The 14,392-nt window shown below is 34.8% G+C and overlaps 1 pseudogene; it reads right to left on the bottom strand.

Moving 5' to 3' along the window:
• Positions 1–2,316: 2,316 nt before the first annotated feature.
• LOC125835544 (TMV resistance protein N-like) lies at positions 2,317–8,360 on the bottom strand (annotated as a pseudogene).
• Between the last annotated feature and the right edge of the window lie 6,032 nt (positions 8,361–14,392).

Below are 14,392 nucleotides of genomic sequence, written 5' to 3'. Positions count from 1 at the left end.
AAAGATTAGAACTATACAGATTACAAAGTTCTTTGCAAAACTCTTTCTGCCCACAAGAATATAATCCAGTTCTATTACAAACAGGGGAAATATGTGTTGTCTGTATGCAGTTCTGTTCTCAAATACCATGTTCCCATTTTGCACTGCAAAAATAATCCACATCCAAAAGGCTGAAACCTGTTAAAATTACTTAAAAGTAATCCAGATATAGAGGTTATGTTAGGGATGCGTTGGAAGTCATTAATTCAAGTATTTAATTATATTTTGAGTTGCTTTATTTATTATTCTAGAATAAGGCTTAGTTTCAGAGTTTCATAAGGATTAGGTTAAGTTATAGTTATTAGTTTGGAATAGGATTTAGGTCTCCTACTTTCATAAGAATTAGACTTCCTATTGATGTAATAAGACTCCTATTTAAAGGGGCTTTTGATAAATAAATCAGTAAGTCATAATTCAGCAAAAAGCAGGAGATTAGAGTTCTCTCTTCCATTGAACTCTAAGGTTTCAGTCTCCCTTTGAAGAGCTGAAGAGATCAGAGTTCTCTTTTAATGAATTCTAAGGTTTCAGCCTCCCTTTAACGAGCTGATTTATATATCGCCTTGTGAATCGATCCTTCCCTAAAGATTCATAACAAGTTAGCACTACTTTATCAAGATCAATGTCAACGAGAAACAACATACAGCAGGATAAGAAAGATCATACATTCTTAATTTGAAAGGATCACATCATATCTAACCATGAAGGGGCGCAAACAGTTTTGAGAGGAAAGGGCTTCTAAGTAACATTTGGTATTATACTCTAGGACTGAATATTTTTCAAGAAATTAGAAAAATCATGAGCCCTTAACTCTACTACAATTAGTATTCTGTAATTATCTGATGTAATAGCCAAGTTGACAAAAAAGACTTTGTTGCTTATTTTCACCTTCACGAGGGATAACGAACCTCGATTCCACCTCGTACTCCAGCTTCCTCCACCGTCTCTGATGTCAAATGTTTCATCTTTTACCCAAATCCCTACCATAAAAAGAGAAATTTTTATTTAAAAGTAAAAACAGAGATTTCCCCAAATGTAACTATTAGTAAGTTCGTAGCCATGGATCAGCGGCTAGCAAGTTGCCAGATGTCACAGAATACTCGACCAGCTGTCACTTCAGCCCAGCACCCGGACCATGCATCCAATCCTGAGAGTTGTGCAAATGGGTGTTCCTTACTGTATCTTTGCAGCTCGACAGTCCCTTTTCTGTTGGCAGCGTCCACGACTCCAACGTAACTCAAGACCTTTATATACATCGATTTTTTCAGATAAAGATTGAAAAACATATTATAATACATGCTTGTGAACTACTCAATCTTGTGGCATAGTATAACATGCAAGGGCTGCTGCTGACTATATTTAATCACACAACGATGCTTCGTGTGACCTTATCCAACATTACATACTTGAGAAATTGGCAACTTCAAAATTTCCAGAGACTTCTTTCCCTCTCTCACTCACTTGCTCCCTCAAAGGTCAGATCAAATCATTAGTCAATGATGAAGCACAGAGCTCTACATACTATTATTATATGGTACTTCTACTATTAAAATTCTACTGAAACAAATTCCCAATGCAGGAACTTTTAGTAGAAAAATATTTAATGCTTTTATTTCCTACAGTTGTTTATTTTATAAAATGTTGCTTCATTCCCTCTATCCTAAATTGAAACTACATGTTTAACTTGGTATAAATATGAAAATGGATCCTGCTAAAGAGAAGTGTATTGCTCAAGTTAGAGAGCATGATACCTTTCAACAAGAAAATGTTTTAGTGCAGAAGTGTTAAACTGAATCGTCCCACCATTCGACAAAGAACTTGTGATTTTTCCTCAAACTCTTGCCCTTGCTTAACCAACATATGCCTGAAAACCCCACCAAAATCTTACTTCTTAGAGGAAAACTAGCTCCGTAACTAATCAACACATGGCTAAATTAAGCACTCACCCTTAATTGTTCCAGCACAAAACAAATATGATATTTACTGTAATTATTTAGGAGACAGCCTAGTCCTTCACATCGGAACTGTGAGTAAAGCAATCAAGTTAAATTCTTGACTTGTGAGCACTTCAAGGTAAGAACAGAGTTAAGATAGCATGATTCCAGGATCTGACTTGAGTATCGAAAGATTAAACTTGTTCACATCCTTTAACCATCCGTGGTTAATCATGGTTCATAACAAACAGAGACAGAATGGAGAATCAATTGACAAAAAGAGAGAGAACACAATTTCACAACCAGCTAGAAAAAGAAAACAAGTCATGTGGTATATTACCAATATTTAAGAGAAATTCCTGGGTTTGCACGAAAGAGCTGCAAAGTTTCTGAAGAGACTGGTGACTCTCCCACGAATATTAGAATGTCTCTTACAAGAGGAGCAGCTGGCTTCATTGTTCATGGAGTTCTCTGTTGGTTTATCATTATTTTTCCTTATTTGTAACAAGGCTTCGAGGTCTGGTTCATCTTTATACAACAAACGACATCCATACTCCTTCATTTTTCCAGAGAAAGATAATCTAACAATTCCATAGTCATTTGGTGTTTTTCCATTTGCCTTAGATGGATCCCATAATCTAGCAAGAGGTACCAAGAAAAAATGAATCTTAGGTTCTGTAATCCATTTTGAATGGTGGGATGATTTCACTTCCAGGGTCATCCACGATATGCCATCATCACACAAGGGAATCAATTGAGCTGTGATTTCAGTTAAGCAGCCAGAGTAACATACAGCAAATCCCACAAAGTTATCCGATACATACCAATTCTTAGGCAAATTGACTGATACACTTTTATCCATTCCCTGATGGTGGAACCATCTTGGGATCTTCTTCCCAGGATGCTCAATGGTAAACACTCTTAGTGACGAGGAATCTGAACCAGAGATGTCATGCTGCAAGGAAATGATATTCTGAGACAAGGAATCTGGAAATGAAATATACACCGAATTTAGATCCCTCATCACACTGTCTAGCATGTGAATCTCTGACTCCACTTGCATGCTTCCGATGATTTCTGGAAAAATTTCTAAACTAGAACACCCACACATACCCATATATTCAAGGGAATCAATGCACAGAACTGGAAACATCTTAAGCCTTTTACAATTAGTCAATTTTAATGTACAAAGCTTTTTGAGAAATCCCACGGAATGATCAACCTCTTCAAGATTCATACAATTTGACAGATTCAAAGTCTCCAAGTTTGGCATCCCCGTGAAATCTGGCAACTCTTTGAGCCTCTTGCACTGTGATAAATCCAAGGATAGAAGAGCACCAAGTTGGGTTATGCTTCGAGGCAAATGCTCAAAATTATTTTCACAGAGATACAACTCTTTCAAAGAGGATAAGCATCCAATGTCTTCCGGAAGTCCTCCATCTATTAGATTGCAGTGATTGAGATTCAAATGTTCCAATGAGTGTAACCCTTCATTCACTTGAGGGAACACAAAGCACACTCCATCTTTTGATTTATATTTTTTAAAACTTAAGAATTTAAGCTTGTTCAAGTGGACAATGGAAGAAGGAGGTCGTGAAATTAGAGTCCATGTGGCATCAAGCCACTCCAAGTTTTCTAAATCACCTATCTCTTCTGGCAAGCTTTCAAGTTTTGGGCAGTACGATACATTTAACTTCACCAAACCCTTCAACTTACAAATGTTGCTTGGAAAAGCTTCAAGGTTTATCATATAACTCAAATTTAGCTCTGTAAGACATGCTTGTTGTTGAATAATAGATGATGGTATTTCCCTTATCCCAGAGGGTCTCATGTAAATCTCTAACTCCGGCTTCATTCTTCCGAGCATTTCTGGAAACTTCTCTAAACTAGAGCAATCTCGTAGATCCAGATATTCAAGACATTCCACGTTAACACATGGAAACCTCTGAAGTCTTTCACAATCACTCAAATCTAACTGAATAAGTTTTCTAGAACATCCCAGGGAATCATGAACCTCTTCAAGATTACTACAAGATCTGAGATACAAATACTCCAAATTTGGCATCCTGGTGAAATCTGGCAACTCTTTGAGTCTCTTGCAATTTTTTATGTTCAAAGATTGAAGCGCACCAAGATGGGCAATGCTTCGAGGCAAATGCACAAAATTATTTCCATTGAGATACAACTTTTTCAAAGAGGATAAGCATCCAATGTCTTCCGGAAGTCCTCCATCTATTAAATTGCAGTAACCGAGATCCAGATATTCCAATGAGCATAACCCTTCTGCCACCGGAGGGAACACAAAGTACACTTCATCTTCTAAGACTTCTGAATACCCTATTTCTTCAATATCTTTTCCAAACTTTAAGGATTTAAGTTTGTTCAAGCACATGATGGAAGACGGAGGTCGTGAAATTAGAGTTTGTTGGGCATCAAGCATCTTCAAGTTTTCTAAATCTCCTACCTCCTCTGGCAAGCTTTCAAGTTGTTTACAACCCCACAAATATAGATCCACCAAGCTTTTCAACATTCCGATGCCTCTTGGAAGAGCTACGAGGTCTTCTAAACGACTTAAATCTAGCTTGGTAATATGAGTCTGGTACTGAATAGATGTTGGTAGTTCCCTTATCCCAGTGCTTCTCACCGAAATCTCTAACTCCAGGTTACTTCTTCCTATGAGCTCTGGAAATTTCTCTAAACTAGAGCAATATTGTAGAGTCAGATATTCAAGAGATTCCAAGTTAACACATGGAAACCTCTTAAGGCGGCCACAATCACTCAAATCTAACCAAATGAGTTTTCTAGAACATCCCAGGGAATCATGAACCTCTTCAAGATTACTACAAGATCTCAAATACAGATACTCCAAATTTGGCATCCCCGTGAAATCTGGTGTTCGTGTCAAGCTTTTTGAGTCCCTGAGATCTAGCTTTTGTAGGGACCGCAAATACTGTTCAGAATGGAAAGAATGAGATAGAAAAACAAGAACAGCTAGGTAAAAGAATTATCATAAAAATTCGAGAAAAAGCCCAAAGTCATCCCTTATCTTTATCACTAAATTTAAAATCATCCATTTTCTTTCACATGGTGCATTAATAGGCACAACTTCAGGGATTGAAATTTGTCGATATTTGTTTTTTAGTGATTCGGTTCTCTATATGTTGGGATTGTGCACAAAGCTCTTCTCCAATTATTCGGTACCTATTTGAAATTTGAAATTTTATAAGTTTTGGGGATAAATTTGTTGCAGTGCCACCAATAATCACTATTGATAACCATTAGTTGTTGGAGCCACAATTTAGAAGAATGTGATGTAAACATTCCATCAGAATGAATGGAGAAGTTTCTCACGTGAATGTCATGTGCACAGGAGCTGAGCTTTTAAATTAACAAGATGGAGATTATTAGAGCTCCATGTGAAAAAAAAGAGATGGCTTTGAATCTAATGCCAAAGATAAGGGATGATTTTGGGCTTTTTCTAAATATATATATATATATATGGTGTGCATTCTGGCCAACCAGAATTGACTTATTTGTTATCATCTACAAACAGTCACGTTTGGGGGATAATTAAGATAACATAAAGTTTAGGCGTGTACCAAATAAAACGTGCCATGTTTAGGAGGGTTTAAGGTATGCTGCCTAAACAAGAATATTGTTAAACTTATTTAGAAAGGATTGAAACAAATTGTAGCTAAAGAAAAAAAATGTTAGTACCTTCGTTTCGGTCCATAAATGACGCAGTGAACTGAACCTTAGTTGAAGATAAACAAGCTTTTTGGGTTCAAATTTAGCTGGCAATGACTCCCAAGGATAATGATTCCAGGAAAGCCAACGCAAGTTGTTAGAAAGGTACTCAATGGAGCCATCATGGCAATTGATGCATGTGAATGCAAGCTCCTGACATGTATAATATCCTAAGATTTTTTATACTATTCATGGCCTCTTTGCTAAAGCATATTTTTTGACGATAACGAAACCAGATTGCTTCAGTTGCCTTGGTTCCCTGATAAAAAAGATCATTAGTTTACTTTGAGCAATTAATAATGTAGTTCTATTTTCTATTATTACATTTTCTGAAAAGTTCTTTAGACTCAAGTCTAAAAGCTTTTCATGCAATGCAATGTTAGAATGGAACTGTTATTGAAACATAGTATCTTTAAATTGTAATTTTCTTTAAAATGAAAAACAATCAATGGTAAAGTGAATTCCTGGTTGAGTTATTACATACAAAATATCACACAAATTTCAAGTTAATCCAAGGAATGAAATTGGATTAAACAGATAAAGTGCCTGTATTCTAGACTAGTTCATGGCTTAATAACATAAGAAAAACGAATTAGGCAGCATTAGGAAATTAATGCTACTTTTGCTTCTCCTTCTAAAGTAAACAACTAAAATGACTTAAGCAGAGCATATGAAGTAAGAGAAATGGATAATTGAAAATTGGGAATCAACCCTATATGTATTTGGAATATGAAAAACTAAAAATTGAATAGTATTGCATTGTTTAGCCTACTTACCGTATTATTGACCATCACTTCTTCGAAATCTTCAGCTAGCCATAATCTGCTACGTTCGCCCGGATCCTTTTGCATTTTCACTACATATTTACCCATATCTTGTATTAAGTCATGCATTTGAATTTTATTATGGCTAGAGATGAACACGAGAGATTTGTCAATAAGGACGCTCAATCCATATTCAGCTGGAAAATCACAACTCTCAAGGATTTGCATGACTTCTCTTTTTTCATTTCCTCGGAAGAAACATGCTATATCTAGAAAAATCTCTTGCTCTTCAGGCTCCAACCCATCATAACTTATTTTGAGGTTTTCAATAATTTCTGAACCAGGGTTTTTCTTCATTCGGTCTAGAGCACTTCTCCATACAATTATACCCTTCCCGTGTAATGAAGAACCCCACACTTTCAACGCTAAAGGATGGCCTTTAGCATGACTTACTATCTCCAACATTAGATCCTTAAAACACTCATCAGGAACTTCTTTCATGAAAGCATATTGATTGAACAGTTTAATAGCATCACAGTCAAGTAGTGTTTCCACTTCATGTACTACATCCTTCCTTATCAAACGCTTGTCTCTAGTGGTTGCAATAATCCTACTGCCATTGCCAAACCAATCAAGATCCCCTGCTAGGTAATCCAACTGGTCTATGTGATTTAAGTCATCAAGCACAATTAAAACCTTCTTAAACCGAAGTCTACGAGCCAGCAGGTGCTTCCCCTCCTCCTTATTGTTCACACAATTTTCTTTTTCCCCTAATAGTTTAGAGAGAAGGATATTTTGCAGAGAGTGCATTTTATGTTTGTTTTCTTTGATATCCTCAAGGAAACAACCATCTTTAAATTTGGACGAGAGGTTATAAAAAATAGTCTTTGCTATTGTCGTTTTACCGACTCCCCCCATTCCCCAGATCCACACAATCCGAACATCATTGATTTCCATCTTTAGTAGGGATTCTACTTTCTCTAATTGAGCATCTATTCCCACAACTTTGTGCAAATAAGATACTGAACTCTTGCATTTGAACGAAATTTCATCAACAATACACTCAATATAGTCAGATTCAACCCTACAAAAAAAAATATTTCTAATATGTACATATAAAAATAGTCAAGAATAAGAAGTATTTCGCATTGTAGAGTCCATAATTATGATTTTAAGAATAAGGACTATGCTTGGAAACCAAACTCTTACAGATAGAAACATATATAATCAACCATCATTCTATTTTCAGAAAATGTGAATAAGTTAGTTATGATTTTGTTTATCATTTTTGAAGTAGAGATTCTTTGTTCTATAGTAAAATATATTTTGTGTAGCTAGGCATCATAAATTATTCCGTTGATTTCAGTTTAACTCACCCATTACCGAATACATATCCTTTTAGATTTGCGGCAGCAGTTAGGGCAGTCCTCCATCCTTTCACCTTCTGCATCCCCTCACCATCATCCTTATACTTTGATTCATGTTCGGCAAATGCTTCAGCAAAGCTGTCACTTTGGTTTCGAACATGTGATGGTTCCACACCATAGAATACCGGCATGACTATTTTTTCATTTTCATCCTTGGTGCATTCCATGATCTTCACTAGTTCATCCAAGCACCACCTCGATGTAGCATAATTCCCTGAGAAAATGATGAGGGCAACTTGAGAATCTTGGATAGCTTTCAAGAGTTCTTCTGGGATTGAATCGCCACGCTCTAGCCTTTTATCATCTTGAAAGGCAATTATTCCCTTCCTTGTCAAACGTTCATACAAGTAACCTATAATTGTTTTACGAGTATCTTCACCTCTAAAACTTAAGAAGACATCGTACTTCCATCGAGGACAGCACCCAGAACAAGAAGAAGAAGTTGATGCCATGAATTCAGTTAAGTTTTTAAAATTTGAGAAGAAAAAGATGAAGTGTGTGGATTGTAAAAAGAGATGATATTTGGGACAAAGTTATATGAAGTCTACTCTATTCAATTATTGCTATTGGAACAGTCAATTGGTAACTATAAAATTAAATGTGGTAGGTACATAGAAGTAGGTAGTAAGGATCTTTGAACCAAAACTTACAAATAAAACTTCAAATAAGAAAAAGCTTCTATGAAGATAGATTGAATATCCCCAAATTAAATGAGAAAGAAACAAAAATTTGCTCCAAACACCAACTTAATGCACTTTGCCTGTCAAAAATTGATTAAAAACAGACAACTTTACTTGAATGGAAGAGAATAATCAAATAAAGCACAGAGGAGGAAGAAGATGTTTGGGCTACCTCTTCTTTCTAGCTCTATGTTCATTTCCCCTAATCCCAACTCTCATAAAATAACCTAAAGGGCAGGGGGCGGACCCACATGGTGTTCTCAGCGTGCTCGAACCCCCATTAACTTGTCTCGGAATATATATATAGAAATTAAGAGGTATTTGTATAAAATTAACATAGAGCATCCAATGAATAAATGATTTGATTGGTCCATTGGCTCTTGGTGGGCGTTTAAGGCTCTTTTTGTGTTGCTAAACCCGAATTCGAATCTCACTTTTAACATGTCTTTTTTATATTTTTGACTCGAGCACCCACAACTTTAAAATCCTAAATCCGTCACTAAAATCCTAGATCCACATTGCAAAGGGATAGGGTTAAACAATGCACTGGCTATTCGGTACAGACACGCATAAACAAAATTGTTCGTATATCATTTGAAATCATTATATTAAATTGTATTAGATTGAAGTTTATAGTTTTCTTTAGACATGTCATTTAAATTTTTAAGGAAAAATTACGTGGTTAAGCAAACTTATACTACTTAATTACTCATCATAGCTATAGTTTGCTATAATTATCACTCGCGACTAACATTATTAATTACGTGGGCTGACTTCGAGTTTGTATAAATTAGTCACGTTTGTATATGTATAATTTGCCCGATTATACAAATACATATGTATAATAGACAATTATCTAACCGATATATATATACAATTCACCTCTCTCCTCCCTCTCCCAATCTCGCTCGCCTCTCTCCTCCCTCTCCCAATCTCGCTCGCCTCTCTCCTCCCTCTCCCAATCTCGCTTGTCTTTCTCCTCTCTCTCCCAATATCGCTCGTCTCTCTCCTCCCTCTCCCAATTTCGCTTGCCATATATACAAATACATATGTATAATATACAATTATCTAACCGATATACATATACAATTCACCTCTCTCCCACTCTTTGCCCTCTCTCGCTCGTCTCTCTCCTCTCTCTCCCAGTCTCGCTCGCATCTCTCCTCCCTATAACATGTAACTACGAATTGTAATTATCAAACTATAGTTATAGAGAGTAATTAGGCTATTTTTGAGTGGCTATATGTGAAAGTTCCTCAATTTTTAAACTATCTTTTTCTTTATAAATATATAGATTAACTCAATAAATTGTGAAAATTATTAAATTGTCTCAACTTTTTATACAATTTTATTAAATAAGCGAAAGTTCAGTATAATGAAAAGGGTCATATTTACTCTTCAATGCCACTCAACAAGAAAGAAGATTTGGGATGAATAGAATTGTAGTAGAACATAGACCAGAGAAGAAAGAAGAATTGTTGTTACTAATTTGTAACTCAACGAGAGAATGGGCACTCGAGTTATGCTTAATGGGTCTTCACATTGGGTGGGTGGGGTAAAATATTAAAAAGGAAGTAAATTTTTAATTGTGATATAATATCTATATAGGCGACATATACGTGCTACGTAGGATGATAAAAGTTAAAATATGATCCCAAAGGTAAATATATGCCAAAGTTGGATTTCAAATGCAAATATATCAAAAAAAAGTATGACGAAGAATAAATATAACATTTTTTAAGAGTACAAAGGTAAATATGACCCTTTTCCGAAAGTATAATTGATCATTACAAAACAATTTTCAAAAAACACAATATTTATTGATTGAACTTTAGTATAATAAAAAAGTAAAATTGAATATAAATTGTAGTGTATTATTCTTTAGTATAATTATTGCACATTATATGGTCAATCTCTTCAGGTTGAGCACGTATTTCTAGATATAAATGTTTTAAATAATGGTAAGAGTGTTAATATTATGCTATATAAATTTGGTTGAAGGGAGTAGTATTTATATCAAATATAAATGATTTAAAGGTTGGTAATATCAACTATAAATTTTGTTTACATATGAAATAAAATGGTTGGTAGATATAAAATGGTAATTTTGTTTTTACAACATATAAGCTTGTGAATCAATTTGTACTTAAAAACGTGAAATCATATTAAATTTTCAAATCATTTTTTTGTGAAAAAAATGAGATTTCATCTCTTGATTTAAATCACAAAACAAAAATCGCATGTTCAAACACCTACTAATACACATATGGATCGTTTGGTAGTTGGTTAGAGGTATGCATGTATTAGTAATGTAATGATTAGTTATGAGTGAATTTATGTATTATCTTATTCATGTATTAGTTATGCAATGATTAGTTGTACATGTATTAGCTAGGGCTAACCCATCGGTGGCCCCCTAAACTTGGCACGATCTTTCACTTAGACACTTTAACTAGGCTTTGTTCATTTTAGACACCTCATGTCACACCCAACTGTGTCAATTTGACACTTTCTGCTGAGATGGCATAGCAAGTGTGATACACTCACTAGACGCATGTGAGAGCCTCATTTTACCAATTTTTTTTTTCTTCTTCTTCTTCCCCATTTTTTGACTACCATTTTTCAAGCTTAAACTCTTTCCATGGTGAAATATGTCCCTAATACTGTAACCAGTAAAAAAATGAAAAAAGATGTCCCTATGATGCCAGTTTAATGCATTCCCTGTCCTTACCCCTTTCCCTTGCCCATTTTTCCTGCTTTTTACACCTACATTTCTCACAGGTCCCAAAAGTTTTGAGGATCCAGCTGAAGGAGAGGATGTTCTGGTGGGCAAGTTTCAGAAGCTTCATGATGATTTGGTTGCTGGTTTCCGCAACCTTGAGGATGAGACTCAATAATCGCGATTTTGCTGAAATGTGCAGTTTTGTAGGGATCGACCAAATTCTCGAGAAGCAAATAATTATGTGGTCTTCTACAATGTAAGAACACATCAAGTCAGTTGTGTGCAGTAGAGAAGACAATTTCTTTTGACACATTTGGGTGGGGGACGGTCGGGGGTGGTGGTGGGTGGAGAAGAAAATCTGAGTGAGAGAGAGGGGTTGGGGTTTGAGGTGGGGGTGGGTAGTAGAGAAGACAATTTGGGGGTGGTGTGGGTATAATTTTCTTTTTATTAAAAGTGTTTTTTTTTAAAAATTATTTAGTTAAAGAAATGCCACATGTCAATGAGTCATTGGTAGTTTTTTTCCTACTCAAGATTCATCATTTAATATTTTATATATATATATATATATATGTCACGTGTCTTTATTTAATTCGTCACTTTGACACGTCATCAGCGAGTGTGTTACACACACCTTACAAATTTGGCAGATTGTCAAAAAAGTGTCAAATTGACACCGTTGGGCGTGACATGAGGTGTCTAAAATGAACAAAGCCTAGTTAAGGTGTCTAAGTGAAAGATCGTGCCAAGTTTAGGGGGCCACCGATGGGTTAGCCCTATTAGTTATTCCACCTTTTTTTCTGAGTAAAACAAAACATAGATTTCTTCATAACTTATATATGTATTAGTTATGCAAGTTTCTAAATCGTCAACTAAATATTGTATTAATTTTATACATGAATAACTTATCTCTTTTCTATCTACCAAACGTCGTATAAGTTGTACGAAAAATAATATTTGGTTAAGTTGGATTTTATCCAATTACCAAACGCCCCCTAAATAAGAGTTGTTTGATAGAGTTTACTAAAAAAATAATGCATGCATTAACTTTCTATTTTATTAATACCTTATTTAGCACATTTTTATACATGGTATTGTGTATTGAGTTACGTATTACTAAAACCATAAAAAAATTCATATTATTAGTAATACAAGGAACTTCAACACATACATAGCTTCATCAATGACATAACTATCCCTCAAATACTTAAAAAAAATAGTTTCCATTTCCCTAAGCTAAATAATGTGGAGGGTATTCTTGTAAACATTTTTAAAAAATTACCCCCTTTGTCACAATTTATGTAACACTTTTCATTTTTCGGAGTCAAACAGTTTAAGTTTGATCGAGAATTTGCGCATGAATTTTTCAATTTTTTTGATTGAAATTTATATATTTGTAAATAAGTAAAAAGTACTATAAGACACAATAATTGATAATTCAAAATATTTAAAACATCTATGAAAAATTTACAGTCAAAGATAAATTTGTTTGAATCTCAAAATTCAAAAAGTGTCACATATAATAAGACAGATGAAGTAAAAGTTATGCAACATTTATTATTTTAATAGATCAAATTAAACAGTATATATGAAATAATGTTAACATAAGTACATAAGTAATATTTGTCTTATTAATACACTACATGCGATATTATTTTTAATAGAAAAAAGTGTATATAATAGCAAACTATTAATTCAAATTAAATGCTATAAATATAGTATGATTTAATTGTACTCCATAGCAAACTGTTGCTATTTCGCCTCTCTCCTGGTGAATCTCACTCGCCACTCTCATTCTCTCCCTCGCCTCTCACGCTTTTTATACAAATGCAAGTGTATAAAATGCGTTTGTGTTTGTATAAAGCGAGAAAAAATTGTATATATACATATATTTTCGTTCCCCTCTCTCCCCTCTCCCCGATCTCGCTCACCACTCTCCCAATCTCGCTCGCTCACTCGCCTCTCTCACTTTATACAAAAACGTAAATGTATAAAATGCGTTTGTGTTTGTATAAATGGAGAGAAAATTGTATATATACATATATTTTCGTTCCCCTCTCCCAGATCTCGCTCGCTTGCTCACTCGCTTCTCTCACTTTATACAAACACAATGTAAAAGCGCGAGAAAATTGTATATACAAATACAAATGCATATATTTTCGTCCTATACACTTATTATTATACAAATACAATCTTCCCCTGCCCAGTTTTATTTTGTTTTTCTCTCTTTCTCGTTTTATACAAACACAAATTATACAATTGATCTTTTGCATATGTATACCAAAACAGATTATACAACTACTTTTTTTTGTATATGTATAGCGAAATTATTCAACTGTTTTCTTTTGTATATATATAGCGAAATATACATATTTATGTTTGTTATGAAGCGTAATTATGCAAACTATAAATATAACATACAAATATGATTTTTGTATTTGCTATATGTGAAAGTTGCTCTTTTTAATACACTCTACCAAACTATCGCGGACCAAGTAATAAGTTGTAGAGTCTAGAAGGTAGACCCCACCAAATGGGGGTATGCAAGGACAGAAGAGTAATGTGTCCTGGAAAACTAAAACAAAACCAGAGACCAAACACACAAGACTGACTGCAAAAAGCTAACATTTCATTCATTTACTTCCTTTTTCTCTTCTCCTCTCTGCTTTTATCTCTTTAAACGTCGTCGTTTCTCTACCGCCGCTGCTGCTGCTCAGACTTCCTTTTTACAGCTTTCCGGTCGATCGGCTTGTTTTCGGAACCTATACCATACCATATCTCAAAATTATCAAAGTCAAGTCTACTCGATCCAGGTTATTTTACTCTTTTTTTTCTGTAATTTTATCCTTAGATCACCTAATTTGTTGATTTTTTAGGGGTTTTGTGTTAATTTTCAGCTGGTTTTGTTGCTAAATTCTATAGCTTTGTTGTTGCCTGTTTATGCTTCAGTTATCTGACTTGTTTTCTTTCAAGCCTGAGCTTCAAATCGGAAACGCGTTTTTGTTGTAAATTACCATTAAACCTTTTCATCTGTTGGGGGAGATAAGGGGAAATGGAACTTCTTACAGTTGGGTGGGTCTGTGCA

The sequence above is a fragment of the Solanum verrucosum genome, unplaced genomic scaffold (assembly GCF_900185275.1).
Source record: "Solanum verrucosum unplaced genomic scaffold, falcon-dt-bn FXZP01000040.1, whole genome shotgun sequence".
In the NCBI taxonomy this organism is placed as follows: Eukaryota; Viridiplantae; Streptophyta; class Magnoliopsida; order Solanales; family Solanaceae; genus Solanum; species Solanum verrucosum.
Note: the sequence above shows the minus strand (reverse complement) of the source record. Positions and strands in the feature narration are given on the sequence as shown.